The sequence below is a fragment of the Ochotona princeps genome, chromosome 13 (assembly GCF_030435755.1).
Source record: "Ochotona princeps isolate mOchPri1 chromosome 13, mOchPri1.hap1, whole genome shotgun sequence".
Lineage (NCBI taxonomy): Eukaryota > Metazoa > Chordata > Mammalia > Lagomorpha > Ochotonidae > Ochotona > Ochotona princeps.
In genome coordinates, this window is record NC_080844.1 from 18524312 (window position 1) to 18544639 (window position 20328).

A 20328-nucleotide genomic window follows, 5' to 3' on the forward strand; every position below is an offset into this window, starting at 1 on the left:
TGCTTGTCCCATGTTTCAAGAACTTTGAATTCTGCTTTCAGAAGTTAAAATGCAGTAATTTTTGCATACTACATGACTTCTTGTTATTATTCCTTCCCCAAATGTCGCTGAAACAACGGAGTGTTTATTTTTAAATGTCCCATTCTACAAGGACAATGAAAACAGAAATTGGAGAGATCATAGTGAATACAGGTTGTGAGCTGGAAAGACATGGAAAGAAGTCTAGACCTGTTAGACCACTGAAAAACCAAACCAGGGCAAGTCAGGAAACAATTGGATTTTCGTTGTTCAATTTTATAAGACATTGACTCTGAAGCTGTGGTTACCTCTGGGTCCGGAGCAAATGTAAAGTGAAATGAGATGAAATGATTGCAAGACTTGTTTAAGAAGTGGTGAGAGCCTCAGAACCCCTTCTGGGTTTTGAGAACTTGGCCATCTGTGTGATGGTGTTCTAACAAATGTTTCAACCAGTTGTCAAAAAAGGAATACAGGGCAGGCATTTGGCACAGTAGTTAAGACAGTACTTGGGTATCCTCTTCCCTTTGGAGTGGCCGTGTTCTAGTCCTGGCTGTTTCAGCTTCCTGCTGGTACACACTATGTGAAGGCAGGTAATAGATTAAGTATTTGTGTTGCTGCCACACATGTGAAAGTGCTGTATTGACTTCTGGGCTCCTGACTCTGACTTTGACTTTGTCTAGCCCTGGCTGTTACTGGCATTGGGGGGGGGGGGAATGAACCAGTAGATGGGAGATCTTTATCAGGTAGCCACTGCATCTGTCTGTCTGTCTCTCTGCTCTTCCATAAGTAAGTAAGTTAAAAATATTCTTTCCAGGGGCTTGGCAGCGTGGCCTAGTGGCTAAAGTCCTTGCCTTGATCCCATATGGCTGCTGGTTCTAATCCCGGCGGCTCCACTTCCTCTCTATCTCTCCTCCTCTCAGTATATCTGACTTTGTAATAAAAATAAAATAAATATTTAAAAAAATATGCTTTCCAATGTGAGTCAAGTTCTGTGATATAAATACTAATACTACCACCACTGTAATTTATACCAACATGATGTCTCTGAATACAAAGTTGGGAAGTGAGTAGTATAGTCTTGTAATACAATGTGTAAATAGTCTCAAAAGCATCAATATCAGTAAAGTGGTAAGGCTTTAATGTTTAATATTCTTAACAAATTTATTTAATTGCATATTTATGTAAGTTTTTATTGATGACAATGATTAGTAAGCAAAATGGCACTAGGACTCAAACAAATCACCCATGTAAGTTTGGGTCAGTGCAGCAACCTCTTCCTTATTCTGTTAGAAGACATGATGTATATAATTTTCAAGTTTAAAGGTGATCTGTGTGCTTGTTAAATCAGGTAGAGTTAAATGCAGGGACCCTAAACATAAAACAGTAAAATTAAATTGAAGTCTGCAACTGGATTTAGAACCCCTAGTTTTTTTCTTCCCATCCTGCTCTTAGTGTATTTCTTCCCACTCAGAAAATGGAAGCATCTTTTCTGGGAAATTTGACCAGTTGAAGAAGGTGGGATGATAAACTGTGAAGATACTCAAGGTAGATCTCTTTATGGTAAGGGACAGTTATTAAATCTAATGAATTTTGCACAGAGCCTCTAATCCACATTTTAATGAATCAGATATCAATTAAGATATTTGGTTGAAGCATATACTATGAAAAAGAAGCATGTGTGTGCACATACTACACATGTATATTATACACACAGAGGAAAAAAATAGCTGCTTGGAGGAGAGAAATATTTTGGGAGTGCTGGGAGGAAGACTGTTTTTTTTAAAACAATCATCAATCATAAATAGCTTCAAAGAGATGATAAGACCAAATATTACATGAATGGAACAAAAGGGAATACTGTAGCAAAGCACAAAATTGGCTCTTGGAAATGAAATGGAGAATATTATAGCAGTGAAATGCTCAAGGATTAGAAATGAGATAATCTAGTAAGTTGAACAAATGGGAAATAATGGGAAGGTAGGAAATTACAAAACTAGAGCATACATTTAAGTGGTCTAAGAGAAAGAGAGATCCATGGGTAGGTGTTGTTTAAGAAAAAAAAAACCTGCCAGAATTGAAAAATAAGAATTTTTGGATTGTAAAGGCCGATTGAGAGCTCGATTATTATGACATATGCCCACCAATGAAGGATTTCAGTTATGAAATTTTACAGTACTGGGTAGGTCTCAAATATAAATGGATTTATATACAAGAAGCAGATAGCTTTACATATCTTTGAGTTGGATAGAAGGCAAAGCAGTTGTACTAGTGATTAACACAGAAGCATTAGCTTCTGATCCCAGCTTTCTGTTCCTGCAGACACTGGGAGACAACAGTTGGCTGGCGTTTGCTACCCAACTTGGGTATGTGGGTTGAGTTCCTGGAGTCTGGCTCCTGCCCTTGTGGGCAGATGACATTGCAGGTATTTGGGAAAGTGGACCTTTTGGAAAGGAGCTCGCTATCTGTCTTCATCTTGAATTTTAAAAAAATGAATTGTACCTTCAAAATTCTGAGGTCAGATGATTCCCCAACACGGAATTCTGGACCTAATATCATCGCTGATGACGATAACAGACAGGAAACTTTTCAGATGGTCAAAGTTCCAGTGTTCCTCATTTCTACCTTTTCTATGGAAGCTACGGGAGGATGTGCTTACTTGAAAAAGATGGAGGAGATTAAGAAAGTCAGATCCAAGGGGCAAAAGAGGAGCACAAGAGTGAGCAAATGAAAATTTGGGGAAAAGGAGACCTCATGGCCACAGTTGGGGATCAGTCCTCAAGAGCTCCTGATCCTGACTAAATGATAGTGTCTTTAGGAATGGTTTTGTGTAGATGAGCTTGATAGCATCTCTAGCATCTAGGAACATATTGAGAGATTTATATACAAAAAGGAGGTTAAAGGATACATACTCAAAAAAAACTGATCTTAATCAGAAATGAACACAAAACCAGAAACTTTTGCAAAAACAGATCTCTTTCAAGCAAGCACAATTATGTATACATTCTGGAATGAGTAAGTCAAAAATACTTGCATTATCTTACAGTTATCACTCCTCTGGTGAAAATATGTAGCATCAACTTTTGTTCTAATTCTCAAGAATATAATGTTACTAAAATCATTATGTTGTACAATAGACCTCCCGAACTTATTCCTCATAATTGAAATTCATAGCCTTTGACAAAAATCTCTCCTGAACTTTTCCACAATAAATATGTGATTTGTCTCTGTGTAAAATTCAAAATAATTTTCAAAAATGTGGAGTGAAAAAATGAGTTGTATTGATGAAAGGTAGAAAATAGGGAGGTTGAAAATACAAAAATCCTAATACTATATACAAAGTAAGCAAAGCATGTTCCTCATTGTGAATTGGCTATAAAGCACGTGTATATGGTTATTATAAGCATTCAGTAATGATGGTACCAACATTAACGTTTTACAGTATTGGAAGAAATATGTAAAATATTGGAAGAAAAAGAATTAGAACCATTTTGTAAGTAGAGAGAGAGAATTGATTTTTGTTTATTCCATAGTAGAATGTAGATTCTTCTAAGCTGAAAAGAAAAAAAAAGCAATAAAACTATTTTAGTTGGAAGGAAAAGAAGAAATTATTTTTAAAACTTGAACAGTGGCTTATATCCAAGGATAGAGCAGATCTAGAGTGGCAAACTGCTGGAAAGCGGCCTTATGGAATGGTTCAGGACTTGAAATTATCTTCAAGTGTAAGTTCATTCAAATAAAAATTAAATTATAATACATCCTGAGACTGACAGATATTACTGGCAAAGTCAAGAATAACAAGAGATAGTTACTGGTGTTTCTGAATAAAACTGCATTTTTTCTTATTGAAAAAAATTTTTTATTTCATTAAAATTTATTCAGTGGTAATTTATGGACAAAGGTAAAAACCATTTTGGACTGTATAAGTTACAAAATGCAGTAAAATGTAGTATCTATGTGCAATATCTAAATATCACATGATACTATCCAATAAAGATCAATAAGCTTTGGACCTACATAATAGATAATAAAGGATACATGCAGTGAAATTATAAAAATCTCCATTAGAATAGCTTGCAATCTCAGATATGTGGTCTGTGATGAAGGAAGGATTTAATAGATATAACAAGCGTTGTGTCTACCACCAAGAAAAGAAAAGCAAGGCATGAGATCTGAGTCCTGTATTGCAAGATATTCAGGTTTATTAATATGGCACACTAACTACTTGGTTGTTATATAACTTTATGTAACAGTCTGCATTTTTGAAAGTTTTATAATTTTAAAAAGAAATGAATGAGCATGAGTAATCAACAAGCTGTCAACCTAAATCTGGAGATTAAGGCTAAACACCCTAAATTTATTTATTGTTAAAAATTACTAGATTAGTTGGTTTTATTGAAAATGCTACTCAGTTTTGTCTAGCTGGGTCTGGAAAATACGACCCCACACATAAACTGTATGATGAATAGAGACATAAAAAATGTGGTACCCAATAGCACTTAACAACCTACTCTAAGCACTGAAAACTGAGGGCAAAGTTTGTTCTTTGGTAAAGCCAATGAGATAGATGAAACTTTAGCCAATCAGGATAGAAAATAGGGAGAATGCAAACTGTATGAATATTAAAAGGATAGGAAAATTTTATGTAGCTTTATCTCAAAAACATACATGGGACCTTCAGAATATTCATGGACTGGAAAGAGAAATAAACGTATGAACTTTCTCATTAATTTCGTTAAATTTTGAAAGTGTTGCTTCCAGCCATTTGCTACATCCCCAAAGAGATGACGGTCCTGGGAATTTACTATGTCAAGGCAGTCTGTTCGCTAAATGAAGAAAAATGTGTATCTAGGAGATAACAGGGAGTCAACTCAGAGTATAAGACAAATGTCTAATGATCACCCATTGGAAATGCTGAAAAATTGACCTTGTTTGATGAAATGAATGAGCGAGAGCATTTATGTGGTGAAAAAGGATTCTCTGGTGAAGCTTTCCTGTGAGGTTTTCTGCTAAAGCTTTGGCTACCTTTCTCAAAATACTCTGCTCATAAGCAGGTGTTATTCTTGTTAAATCTTCCAGAAGATCAGCAACAAAAAAATTCTGTGAGCATTCAAAACAATAATAAGTAAACAAAACCTGTTACCATGACTTTTCTCTTGACTGGTCCACCTTTGCTTTAATTGAACCACCTCTCCCTCCTGGTGGCCATTACTTTGCTTGTATATAGTCTTCAGAATTGTACTAATAAAACTTGGTTTTATTTCCTATTTCAGTTCCTCAAATAAGTACTTCAGGATTTTTATTTCACTTTTTTTAAAAACGTGCATTGCAAGCTCTACTGTGTCTGCAACTAATCCTAATGCAGGAGTTTTGGGATCCACTGAGTAGAAAGTTGACTCTAAGTTTGTAGTCAGTCGTTTATTAGTTGAACCAACTGAAAGATGTATGACAACTGTAATTGGATCATGTTTTCCTTTGTTAATTATGGGTTTCCTTTAATCAGAGTTACCAGAAAGATTAATTTTTCTTTCCAAATTGATTTGGTTGCTCTGCTGCTGATTTCATCTTCAACATCATCTTATTCCTTCTTAAAATTAATTATCCATTTGTAAACTAGTGGTTTCTCTGGGGGATTATTTCCATAAAATTTCCCTAAAGCATCATTGATTTCACTGTTATTCCATCCAACTGTCACCATTAATTTAATGTTTGTTCTTGCTTTAATTTTAGAACAGTTCATGTTGCTCTAAAGAAACTCTCCAGACCGATGTCTCATCCTCCACAGAGCTTCAGTCTAGATGTGTTTTTAAAAATTTAGTATGAGATAAATTTGGATCATTTTTCTGAGATCCATGTACAGTTTTCTTTTCATGACATAAATTTTCCCTGAATTTAGAAAGACCCATTTGTAGCTGATAACTTCCCCACAAAAAGGAAAAGGGCTTTGAAGGTTTTGTTGTTACATCCTACCAAACATTCAAGATAAGACTGATGCCAATTCTCTACGAACTGTTTTAGAAAATGGAGAAGAAGGGAACACTTTGCCACTCATTTTATGGTGTCAGAACTTCCTGGTGTAAAATGCATAACATAAAGGAGCAAAAATAAACTGTATATTAATACCTATTACAAACATTAAGTATACAGATTGTAGACAACAGTTTAGCAAATGAAATCTAGCAAAAATGTGAAAGTGTTAATTTCCTTGTGACCATTTGGTTTTTGTCCTCTGAATACAAATTTGATTTATCCTTTGAAAACATACCTGTGCTATTCACCAAACTAACAAAAGAAAAAATACCAAAATGAAGAATATATGTATGTAATCATCTAAATTGGCATATAAAAAGTCTTGAATGGAATAGGTATTCCTGATATAGAACCCTCAGTGGATAACTTGGTGAATGACAATTATAAAACCTAAACATTATCCTTCTTGGTGAAGTGGGTCAAGATGAGGGCATTTTCTCTTCATTCATATTCCATGTTGAACTGATTATTCTAGATAATGGAACGTGCAAATGGGGTGAAAAGACACCCATTTTGAAATAAAGGATGAAGTGCAAAGGCCTTTATTTGCAGGCAGCATTATCATTTATAAAGCAAAACTGATTAATGTACAGAAAAATTACTAGAGGAATTGAGTAAGATTCAGGAACCATATCATTGTACAAAGTGTATCATAATTCTATAAGTACACAGATATTGAAATAAAATACTTTTTGTAATAACATAAAATATGAAAAGCTGTACATAGGCTGTAAAAGAGTTACAACGGAAAAACTACCTTACAGAATAATAAACAAATGGGAAGATATAAAACATTCATATTCAATTCATAATATTCTGGAATTTTAGACAATTGTATCCTAAATTCCATCTACATCTGTTTAGAAATTATCAAACTGATTCTGTCATTTAGATGAAAATGGAAGGACCTCAAGATAGCCAAAAAAAAAAAACTTTTTCAAAGAAACCAAAGTTGGCAAACTAATAATGCTTAACATTTATTTTAAAAGTATGAAGGCAAAACAATGTGATGTTGGCATAAGTATACACAAATAGAATAATGTGACAAAATAGAGCACATGTGTACACACACACACATTTTTGTTTCAACATTTGGATTCTTTTTAAACAAAATTAATTCAGTTATTTGTGAGAGAGATACAGACTGAGGGAGATGTAAGGAGGGTGGAAGGGAAAGAGAGGCTGAAGAGATCTATTCATGGATTCTTTGCCCAGGTGATTGTAACAGGTGAGGTTGGGGTATGTTGAAGCTGGGATCTGGGGATTCCATCTGTGTCTCATGTGAATTGTAGAGCACCTGGCAGGTGGCCTATTACCTGCTGTTGCCTAAGGTGTGTATTAGCAGGAAGCTGGAATTGGGAGTGGAGCTGAGACAGGAATGTGGGTGCTCTCATATGTGTCCCCAGAATGTATTAACTGCTACACCAAATACTTACCCTAAAAAATTGGTTTTGACAAAAGTGCAAGGGCATTTCAGTGGAAAAGTGATGCTGTTTTCAGCAAATGGCTTTAGAATAATTTGATATCAGTGTAAATGTGAAATTACCTCACATAGTAAATAGAAACCCCAAATGGACCATACACTTAAGTATAAACCTAAAAGCTATAAGCTTTTTAGAAGAATGTGTCTGTGCATTAGAGAGGTCAATGATTTCTCACTTAGGACATTAAAAGCACAATCCGCAAAAGATTATATTGATAGAGTATATTTTATCAGATTGAAAATTCCCTTATTTAAAGGAAAATGAAAAGTAACAGCATGTAAGCATATATTTGCAAATAATTTATCTGAAAAGGGACTTGTATGCAGAACATCAAGTAACCTTGTAAGTCGAAGATAAGGAAAAAGTCCAATAAAAACTGGTAGAAATCTGCACCTGGCATTGTAGCCTAGCAGCTAAAGTCCTTGCCTTGCACGCACCGGGATTCCGTATGGGCGCCGGATCTAATTCCGGTAGCCCTGCTTCCCATCCAGCTCCCTGCTTGTGGCCTGGGAAAGCAGTTAAAGATGGCCCAAAGCCTTGGGACCCTGCACCCATGTGGGAGACCCAGAGGATATTCTGGGTCTGGCTTCAGATCTATGCAGGCATGCAGCTCTGGCCGCTGAGGCTGCTTCAGGGATGAATCAACAGGAAGTAGGTCTTCCTCTCTGTCTCTCCCCCTCTCTGTATATCTGCCTTTCCAATAAAAACAAATAAATCTTTAAAAAAACTTGCAGAAACTTAAACAGGCATTTCACGTAATATATAAAGGCACATAAGTATAGATATAAATATTCAACATTGTGAATCATGAGCAAAGGGAACATTAAAATATAGTATAATATCACCACATATCTAGGGTTAGGGTTAGAATGGTTACCATTAAAAGGTTAATCATACCAAATTTGAAGGAACTGGATCTCTCATTGTGAGAATATTAAATATTATGAAAAAATGAAAAAGTTTGACAGATTTTAAAAAATGTTAAAAAAGATACATCTTCCACATGAAAATCCATTCCATTCCTAGATGTTTAACTCAGGAGGGAAAAAACAAAGAGGTAGTTATGCAAACACTTGCACATGAATTTTCAAGGAAGCCTAGAAATTAGAAATAACTCAAATGTTCATGAACAGAAGAGGATCAGCGAACCACTGTATGTCCATACGATTAAATATTTTCTCAGTAATAAAAAGCTACTGAAGTATGAAACAATACAGACGTAAAGTATGAACTGTATGATTCTTTTCATAGAAAATTACAGAGAATGCAAAGTAATCTATAGTGTTTGCCTAGGGTAGGAAATGATGGGTTGAACATGTTCTGGAGGTCTTTTTTTATAGAGAGAGGTCTTAAAGATATTTTTTGAAGGGGATGGTGTGTTCACGGTCTTTTGCATATCAGTTATAGTAAAGTAGAGCTGAGTAGCTCTAGAGGCTACTTGGTGAAAGACTTATGTGAGAGGAGGTGAGACTGAAAACTGGAGTGCAACCATGGGATCCATGTATTAAGGAGAGTTTCCTTGTAGGTGGATTGACATGGTAATTACATGTGAAATTAAACTATTTCCATAGTTAGCCTTCTAACTATTTGGAAGAAGATATAGAAAAGAGGTCATTTTTGTTATCCTTGTGTTGATTTACAAGTACATTTCAACTCTAAGGAAAGATGAGGGAGATGAAGCCATATGGTGATTTGGAGAATCATGAATATTTCAGTTCCAGTGAATTGCAGAATTGATAAGGATGAGGGTTAGGGAGGCTTTGAAATGCAGAACTGAGTTCAGATATGGAGAGCTTTGCACGACACAGAAGGATTTAAACTTTGTACGATAGGCAGGTAGTGAGGAAACATGACATAGTTTTATTTGAGAAGGTATTCTGTGTTTTTTCATTTGGGGAGGAGATTAATCTATAGCTATTGGTACAGTTATCTTGAGTTTGGGAGGACGTTTGGGTAGAAAGACCAAATAAGGAAAACGAATGAGATGTTAATTCTAACCTGTTGAAGTGGCATGGGAAAAGTGATTGATGCTAAAGGGACTGGACTAGTGGATGCAGAGGAAGTGTCTTGGGGGCTGGGCAAGTGACAGGATAAAGGATGTTTATAACACTAGCTGAAATCCAGTAATTTTGTACATACATAAGGGACTTGACTCTCCAGTACCTTATTTGATTTGTTTATTTATTCCATTTGTGTTTTAGAAAAAGATCTTTTTTAAGATCTCTAATGTAGCCAGAGCATAAGAAACTGAAAGTCTACGCAAAGGTAGAAAACTGCAACAGTAGGGTTTAGTTTCTATTTTTTTCCCCCTCTCTCTGAATCTGAAATTCTTTCTTGTGAAACCGTATTGCCTGTCTAGAATGAGCAGCACAGGTGTTATTTTCTGTAGTCCTGCTGCTGGGTACCACTTACAGGGCCAAACTGACTTGTATTTTCTTTGTTTTGTGCTGCAAGCATTGTTTTATTATTGCCACGTTGGGCAGAAAATAGGTTAAGTACAGTAGTATCTATGTTTTCTGTGTATTGCTAGTAAAGGCCTTTCCAGCATAGTAATGGATTGTGTGTTATTTACTTTTCCTGAGAGAGGCGGTTTTGACGAAGTGGGTCCCAGGTCATCACTGTGTCACAGTGGTAAACATTAGATTTCTTTCACTTGATACTTTTAAAACCTCTTCCTGTTTCCTAGGAAGCAATGCCTTTAATGCTATATACCCAAACTTTACCATAGATGCTAGTTATACCATTTCTTTGCAGAAAGAAAAGCTTTTGTGCTTCAAACAAAAATAAAAAGTGTAGGTTGTTAGAATAGTATATGCTGCTTTTTCTAGTCAACAAAGGAGATGAAAAACATCCAAAACCTCAAAATGGATTCTTCCACTAAAAATAACTGTTATATATGTAATACAGATTTTGCCAGCTTTTATCATCCTGCATTTCTGAATCTGGATTTCCTTTTTTGCTTTTCATTAAATTCATAAGCACATTTGCCAGAGATGTTGTTAGTTAAAATTTACAAAACTGTTGTTATGAGGCTGAGCCAGATCTGGATGAATTATGGAAACAGAGTTGGTGATTAAAGTGCCAGACCCAGTTGTTTTGTTCATATACTTAACTTTTATTGTATGTCAAGAACATTGGGCTGAGATGTAGTTAGAATACTCGAAACAGTATTTCAAATTTTCAGTCGGCCTTTGTTTACTCTGAAACACATTTCCTTAGAAATATGATTTTAGAGTCAGCAAGGTAGTATCCATACTCAATGTTCGTCTGGAAGTTATCCTACTTTAACATGGTATGTATATTGGTTTTTGAAAACACTATCAGCATATTATATTGCCATTCAATATATACCAGGTTGTATTCAGCAGCAGTTGGAATCAAAGATTGCAAAAGCTCTATGGGCCTCACCTTGGCAGCAGGAGAGCTTAATTTTGATTCAACAGCTACCAAAATCCTTCATTAATTGACGACATGGAACAATGATTTTAGACCTCTGTGCCAACTTTCCATTTTTCTCATAAATTACCAGACAGTCATAGACTTTGTTGTTCATAATTTGAACTATGATATACAGGGAGAACTATTAATCTTTGCAGTATAGCAGAAGAGGGTGCTGATTTCAGCCACTCGTGAGTGATGTCCAGAGAGGTTAAGTGACCAACTCTCAGAAATGCTATCCTAAGTCAGTGACACAGCTTGAGAAAGCAGCTAGTGTTCCTAACTCTTCAGGCTAGAGAAATTGCCACTGTATTTTTATACCTTTCTGTAACTTCAGAGCTTTTCAATTTAGCTTAAGGGTGGCAGTGTGTTATATAGGGCGTTAGCTGTGAATACATATTATCCCAACTATGAATTGAGCCACTGCTATCTTCCCACTTCCTTACTACCCCCTCAGAATGTGTTACCCCTTACAGGAAAGATAGATTATCAAGTAAAACTGTTAATTACATATGTTTAAAAAAACCCCACAAACATCTTTTTGCCACATACATAGAGAGAAAGGGTTTCCATAGGGGAGAACCTACTTAAAACACAAATAATTTAAAATTTGCAATTTGCTTAGTCAAGCAACATTAACCTGTTATAAATAGAATACAATAGAACTGTATAAACCAACCACAGCACTAAGTGTATTTTGAACATTCTAGTTTAAGAAAAAACTGAAAAAAAAGAAGTAAAAATTGAAAGCCTCAATTAAAAGCTATAATTTTTGCCAAACATAACTGGATTCCATTGAAGTAGCTATTTCTGTAGTAGCAGTTGGCATTGCACCTATGGGTTTCACACTCAGAGAATAAGATGCATTCAGGGAAGGGGTGTTTCCAGTAGAGCATTGCAGAAAAATCAGCCTGTAACTCTATGGCACATATACATGTATGTGTGTATAGGCAGTTTTGATCATTTTAACTAAAACTATAACTTCTGCTTGCCTGAAACTTCCTATTTAATTGTTTTCTTAATGTAAAAAGTCTAGAATTTCATATTCTCCTGTCTTTGGCTTAACTTTATTCAGCTCTATTTATTCATATCGTTCAACATGAAGGTTATACTCTAGTCCAACTTCTCTGAATTCTACGTTGCTCTTACATAAAATAGTTTAGGTTACATGTATGAAAGACCATACTGATAGAAGAGTTTGGAGTGGGGAAACTCTTGTGAGGCTTTTTTTTAAGATGAAGGGAAATGGCGTTTTACTCTGCAATAAAGATTAGAAATAGCTTCGTTGATTTCTTTTTATGTGATGCCTTTCTATTCCATGATTTCCTAGAGAGAGGCAGTCAACAGTTTGTCAGCTGTATCGACTGACTGGCTGCTACCCAGGAGACTGTGTGTGCTTGGGGTAAAGAGTGTGGGGAGGCACGGTAGCGGCAAAAAGGAAAATGCAAATGACCCTTTGTCACTTTCAGCAATTTCCTTTTTGTGTGTGTGCCTGTTTCTTCTTTTGTTTAATTAAAAATGTAATTATTGAGTAGCATTCAGAATGTCAGCAAAGTAAGGTGATAACTTTTTAAAAAAAATTAGAGCACTATTAACAGCAAAAATGTTTTCTTAGAAGCTGTATAGGTAACAGTTGAATATGAAAAAGCCACCTTCTCATGTGTAACTAATTTGTGCTCTACACCAACAAGAAGCTGTTTTACATTTCCATGTCAATATGTAAATCCGATATAGTACCAGGCAGGGCTAAGGGCTAGTGAAAATACCTCAAAGATAGGTCTACCTAATGATACAATTCTTAGTGTGTTAACTATGCTAAAAATGACACTATACAGTATGGAAAACAAATCTTACACAACGTTACAGTTCATTTTTTTTTTCTTTTAAAAGGAGTGAGTTGTGCATAGGGGGGTCGGGCAAACTGCTTTACAGACAAGGAAAGATTTGTTAGAACCAAACTGTTCATCACCTTCATCTTTGCCTTGGGCTTCCTCACTCATCCTCCTCATTTTCTTAATTTTCTTCATCTTCCTTATTTTGCTTGTTCTTTACAACCTGCAAGTTCCTTTTTTTGTGTGTGTGTGCTGTACCAGGCTTCCCTCAGCTTAGTACACAGCAGTATCCTTTCCATATTATCCATATTATTTCCTTCAGCCTAGTAGCCTTTTCATCGGGCTGCTTGTCATCTGTAACAGTGTGATTCCACTTCTCTCCCAGTTACTTTACAACATGGCCAATGGGTAGACCAGGATGTTCTTTGAGTTTTAGGTGATTTTTTTTTTTTTTTACAAAAGAACAAGGAAAACATGGTAGCAGACCTCTTGGGTGCTTTGGGACTCTTGAACTTCTTTTTCTTTCCCCTTTGCTAGGGAGACAGATTTTCTTTTCTTTTTTCCCCCACAATGAGCCTGCTTCTCCATCTCCAAGTCTTCAAGTTTTCCTTTCTCTTTAGCATAGGTGGTCTTCCATCTCTCTGAACACTTCTTGGGAAGCGCTGAGAAGTTAATGGAAGCATCCGGATGCTTTTCTTGTGCTCCTCTTGGAAAGTTTTCACAAAATCATACACATGATGACATTTGCTTGGAAGGCTTCCTGAGACTTTGTTTTCCTGTATTTTGACTTTGTTGTTCTTTAGAGAGGAGTAGCGTCACACAGTGCCAATCTGACTTATTCTTGCCCCAGTGCTGTCTTAAATGAGCTTAGCGTCCATTTTCATCTGTTTATGAGTGGTCCCAAAATGTTGGTTTAAAAAAATATATTATTTGTTTCTTTCACAGAAGTTACAGGGAGAGAAGGAAAGGCAGAGAAATTGTCTGTGTCCTAGTTCACTACCCAAAAGGCTGTATTAATTGGGGCTGGGATAAGCCAAAGTAAGGAGGCAAGAGCTTCATCTTTGTGTGCCACTTGGATGCTGGGGCCCAAGGACTTGGGCCATGTATTGCTGCTTTTCCAGGCACTTTAGCAGGGACTTAGATCAAAATGGAATCACCCAGGACTTGAAACAGCACTCATATGGAGTGCTATTGCTGTAGGCAGTAGTTTAACTAGCTGTACCACAGTGCTTTCCTCATCCCAGAAGGCTTTGGAAAGAGACTAGAAGCAGTCAAACTAATACCAACTAAGTTGGTGGGAAGTATACAATATTTTGATTTTTCTGAGGATAGAAGAAGATGTCTTGTTAAATGTATTTCCCTCATGACTGGCCTACTCTTTTCAATTGCAGAGTAAATGTGTAAGTTAGATAAAACACATATTGAGACATTTTGTTGAGTTCAGGTTTGTGGACAATTAAATTCATCCCTTTAAGAACTTATATGTTCAGTGGAATTGTTTTCTGAAAATGTATTAGTTACAGCTTGATTTAGTGGATGGTAAAACTTATTAATTTGATTTGACTTATCCAGTGAATATTTGTTATATAATCTATGCGTAGGGAAGCTTAGGGAAGCATACACTTAGAGAGGTTAAAATATATAGATTTAAAAACATACAGTAAATTTACAGAGCACAAGTGGATGGGTGACATGGTTCATTGCATTAAACTTATGAATTATAGGATATAGATTGTAGATGCCATTCAATTAATGTATGAGGTTAATTTAATAAGAAGGTCTAACAAAATCCACAGTTAAGATCTGTAACAGTATAATTATAGAGAATGTTGGGGAGAAGGTATCAAAGAAATTTAAGGCCGGGTTGATGGGGTTAGAGGAGACTAAAGATATTCAAAGACCAGGGAAAAGGGGAGAGCTTCACTGAGGAGAGGCAATTCTGGTATATTCTGGCAATTCTGGTGGAAGAGGGCTGGGCTTGTACTCAGCAGATTGGGGGTCTTTTATCAATTCCGCCACCTGATTCCTAATTGAGAGAGGTGCTTTATTTACTTAAGTTGTTTTAAAGAGCTAATCTGAAATTAAAGAGCCAGTGTGGGTCAATTTGTGAATCTCAAAATGACATATCAATTTGTATTATTTTCCACAATGAATTGGCAAACATATAAATACTCTGCCTGTCTAAATTATTTCAACCATGTATTCCTTGTCTCCTGCAGAGGGGAAACAAACCAGAGGACATGGAATGATTTTCATTTCAGAAAGAATGGAACTTAATTAATAAGCTTCTAAAGAACTCAGATTCTTCAGTCCCTCAAGTCACGATCTCTTAAGTGAAGGACATGGGCTAGTCCCGAAAGGACATTCCATTAAGTCTGGGGTGAAATACATTTATGCATCCGCAAGGATTAAATCCATTTGGAAGTAACATCAGTTGAGGTGAATGCTAATATGATGCAAACAGAATACAGAAAATCTGAAGTGAGTGAATAGTAAATCGTATATGTGCAAATTCTTCAGGAATTCAATTCTGAGCTATACTTAAAAGGAGAAAAGCACAGAGACTTGCCTGCTGGTGTTGGATGCTAATATTCTTCCCACAAACAATGGCATCCTATATGGGTGCTGGTTCAAGACCTGGCTGCTCCACTTCTGATCCAGCTCTCTGTTTATGGCATGGGAAGGCAATGGAGAATGGTGCATGGCCTAGGGCCCTGCTCCCGAATAGGGAGGCTAGGAAGAAGCTCCCTGATCCCAGCTTCATATCAGCTCAGCTCTGGCTTGTACAGCCGTTTGGGGAGTGAACTAGCAGGTGGAAGACCTCTTTGCCCTTCCTTATAATCTGCCTTTCAAATAAAAATAAATAAATCTTAAAAAAATAAAGATGGAAGGTAAGCAGGAATAGATGGTTGATGGTGGGAAGCACTGTCTTGGGAATCTTTAGGAGTGGCTTAGCTCAAGAAGTTAATAGTCTGGGCCCAGTATGAAAGCCTAGTGCCTAAATGCTTGGCTTCCATGTGCCGGGATCTCATATCGGCGCTGGTTCATGTCCTGGCTGTCCCACTTCCCATTCAGCACCTTGTTTGTGGCCTGGGAAATCAGTAGAGGATGGCCCAAAGCCTTGGAACCCTGCACCCTCATGGGAGACCCAGAAGAAGCTCCTGGTTCTTGCCTTAAGATAGGCTTAGCTCTGGTTGCCAAATTGCAACCACTTGAGAATTGAACAGTGGACGGAAGATCTTTCTCTCTGTAACTCCTTATCTGTGTGGATATGGCTTTCCAATAAAAATAATAAATAAGTCTTTAAAAAAGAAATTATTACGCCAAATAGAAGTGTTGAAGAAGAAGCAAGAAAGCTAGACAAAAAGAGAGGATCTGATAGGATAAACAATATCTGTCCACGGGATATTTCTGAGCAAGAAAATGGCATGGATATCTGAGGAAGAGGGTTCCAATGCTTTGTGTTTCCGCTCAGGATGAGTAGAAATGGAAGGATGCAAAAGCAGATTATTGAAGACAGGCTTGATAAAGGCTTTCGGAACATAAAATGAAGAGGGTAGGTAGATCTGAGAGATGGTGGAAAAGCACATTTCATGCAAATTTCTGCTTCGGTTTGCTAGTTTGTTATCACTGGATCTGCTTCTTGTTATCAGGGTCTAATTTTGAAGAAGCAGTGTTTTTGCATTCTAGGAGATACACAAATGCTTCAGGGAGATTTCCCCCTTCATTTAGCCCTGTTTCCTGATTCTGGATAACTGGAATCCTAAACACAGTCCGATCTTATCTGTGAGAAAGCAGTAATAGACTTGCTTATAGCATGAGTTCATTACACTTGTATTTTTCAGTGAATAGTGCAATTCTCTTTCTTATCAGAAAGTTCTGTAATGGTTTGTATTCTTTTCCTCCTCCACCAGCATTTTAACCAGTTCACTTAGTTTTCATGGGGTATCACTTGTTGAGCTACGTATTTTGGCAGGTTACAATTGAGGTGTTGTATAATGAAGCAAATGGCCTAATGAACTGTTGGGCAATGAAATAAATGACCTAATCAGTAACGTAGGATTTGGAATGTACATAGGCATATTTCTAGGCACTTCGTGAGCATATTATTCTAGTGCCTGCTACAATGTGTTTAATGTTTACTCAGTACCTGGTGCTCTATGCGAATAATATCATGTAATTTCCCCAAGAATTAAGAATGAACTAATATTATTCCTCCTATTTTATAACCAAGGAAATAAGGTTTTGTTCTAGTGAAGACACTGCTTCCTTTCAACAGTGCCAGACCTTAATATTTATTTGTAACATAATAAATTCTGTTAAATTTATACTACTTATAAATTGAATTTATTTATTGCTAATTGATACATGGCAATTGTGCATTTCAAGACCAATTTGGAGTATCTTTAGAAGAGGATTATGCTCATGTGACACACTCTGATTCCATAAATGAAACACATTATACAACTGCTTCCAGTGGAGTCAAGAGTGGGTATGGCTGAGTCTTTTCACTATTTTCTTAGACATAATTGCGCAGGTTAAAATTAAGAATATCTGCTTCCTTCTGTGGATGTAAATATTTGCAGGCTGAATGGTTTGCTGACTGTAACTTTTGTAGTTGTCCAGTAGTAAACTGTCTTTTCTAGTGATTTCTTTGTCATTGTAGACCTACTGAAGATCTGCTAGGTGGAGGCTGAGGGGAAGGGATATTGTGTCAAATGACATTTGAGATCTTTCCCAACTCTGAGGTTCTCTGAGATTCCAGTTCCATTAAAACTATTTCAGGACACAGTTAAGACTGGAGCAGCAATTTTTAGTACAATGTTTTGTAGCTTTTGGCCAAAGGCCATTCAGAGGTTGAGGTAACAAAGACAAGTAAATATAATGGGGTTTGGGGAAAAAACTGAACCACAAAAAGCTGGAGTAATTTTCTTTGTGAAGATAGGTAACTTTAAAGGGTGAATTTCAGGAAACAAATCCTCAGATCAATATGTATACAATAGATCATGTGATGTCACATCATTGTTAACTATCAGGATGGGTTACTCTTTGGTTTTTAAAATCCATGAAATGAAGTGTATTTGGCAAGTGATGCTGTTTTTAGTGAGTTTCTAAAATAGCTTAAATTCACAAGGAAGTATTAAAATGATAACTGTTTATATAATAAACAGATGTAGAAACATCATTACAGGAAGCTTTGTTGAGCACATTTATCTGTGCCACACAGTGCACTAAATGTTTTACATGTATTTTGTCCATAGTTTTTATTTCAAATCCAAAGAGATAAGTATTGTTATTTGTTAAATTTTTTTAAAGCTTTATTTAGTTTTATGTGAAAGATACACTTATGTAGCTAAAGAAAGACACACACACACACACAGATCTTCCATCTGCTGGTTCACTCCCCAAATGACCTAACTTGGGCCATCTGGTCTATTTGTATGCTCGGAGGAAGGTTCAAGTTTTTCGAATCCTGAACCCACATGGGAGACTTGGAAGAAGCTCCTGGGTCCAGGCTTTAGATTGGATCAACTTCTGTCATTTGGGCCATGTGAGGAATAAACCACCAGAAGGAAGATCTCTATACTTCTCTATCTGTACATCTGCCTTTCAAGTAAAAATAAATAATTTCAAAAGAAAAATCTGTATTATTCTATATATCTTTTTAAGATTTATTAATTTTCTTTTGAAAGTCAGATTTACAGAGAGAAGGGAAAACAGAAAAACATCCTGCATCCTCTGATTCATTCCCCCAGTGGCCGCAATGGCCAGAGCTGAGCCTATCTGAAGCCAGGAGCCAGGAGCTTCTTCTAGGTCTTCCATGCAGGTACAGGGTTCCAAGACTTTGGAGTATCCTCTACTGATTTCCCAGGCCACAAGCAGGGAGCTGAATGGGAAGTGGATCAGCTAGGACGTGAACCGTTACCTCTATGTTATCCCGGGCATGCAAGGCAAGAACTTTAGCCACTAGGCTACCGAGCCAAGCCCAATCTTTACTATTTTTACAATGTGGTTATGCTTTCTCTATTCACTCGAATGGTTCAATTGTCCCCTACTATGTTTTAGGTAAATTAATATTGAGTATTCAGTGAGTGGTGGAAAATAAGAACAAATAGTCACAATCTAAGATCATAATTTTTATTCCTTTGTACTTTTGCCTGAAAATGTAGACACATTTAAAAAATCTTAATTCTTTCAATATGCAGAAATAGTTTCTTAGCTGTGTAGGATGCCCAATTACATTTTAAAGACAAATCTTAAAAATATGATTTTTTTTAGATTCTTGGTACAAACATGTGTGTAGCTAAATCTGATTATCAAGGAAAGCCAATCATGCTATTGTCTCAAAAAGATCATGTTTGCATAGAAAAGCTTGGGGGAAACAAAAACATATAAAACCACTTCTACTTTAATTAAATGATCCAGTTCATTTCCTGTTTTGATTCTAGACAGTATTCCAAGACCAGTTCTCTAGAGAGTGTTACAAATCATGACCTAAAAATATGACCGTTTTAATCTGACCACAGACAACTCCTTCAATTTATGGAAAGATTGTGTTAATATACTGTAAAAACATTTCGAGTTTTATTTAGCTTAGAGGTTTTTGAAAAATTTTAAAGATTTATTTGTTTCTTGCAAAGTCATATAGAGAGACAGAGAGAGGAGAAGGAGAGAGGAGAAAGAAAGATCTTCCATTCGGTGATTCACTCCCCAAGTGACTGCAATGGCCAGAGCTGAACTGATCCGAACCCAGGAGCCTCTTCTGGGTCTCCAACACGGGTGCAGGGTCCCAAGGCTTTGGGCCATCCTCCACAGTTTTCTCAGGCCACAAGCAGGGAGCTGAATGGAAAGTGGGGCTGCTGGGCTTAGAACTGGCACCGATATGGGATCCCAGTGAGTTCAAGGAGGGGACTTTAGCTGCTAGGCTACCGCACCAGGCCAAGGTTTAGTACATTTTAATAAGAATTTTGGACTATTATAGAGAATAATTCACTGTATTTTAAAGAGATGATTATCTGGGAAAGTTATAAATTGTGCCTTTGTAACTAGAAAATGTATCTTATTTTTCACAAGATGAAATATTGTAAATTGGACATGAAATTTTACAAATTTGCAGAGTTCTTACGTTTCAGCAGATTCTCAACATATTGCTGTCCATAAGGATTTACATTAAAATTGCCATTAATTATTATTAATTTTTGGAATATTTGTTGGAAGTACTTCTTACTGTATAAAAAAATGTTTTGGAAAATTTCATTATTCTATGCAAGTCATTAGTGGAACTTGTTCTGGAGAGCTGAGAAGCTTCATTTTATCTCTGTGTCAATAGTGATAAGGGTTAGTATGCTTTCCCCCCCGCCAGGATCACTTTTAGCAGAAAATTAAGTAATGATGAACTGTGTATATATCAGGAAGGATAAGAGTCTCAGGGAATAGCTGCTCAGGTTTCTGTGGTGATACTTAAAACCCTGAGCACAGCGTGATGCTCAGTGGCTTAATCCTCACCTTCCATGCATAGGAATAGGAGT

General features: G+C 36.5%; 1 protein-coding gene across 2 annotated transcripts in view; it reads left to right on the forward strand.

Moving 5' to 3' along the window:
* The window catches only part of PRKG1 (protein kinase cGMP-dependent 1), a 1159635-nt gene that overhangs the window by 104677 nt on the left and 1034630 nt on the right, over nt 1-20328 (forward strand). The gene's annotated exons all lie outside the window — the stretch shown is intronic.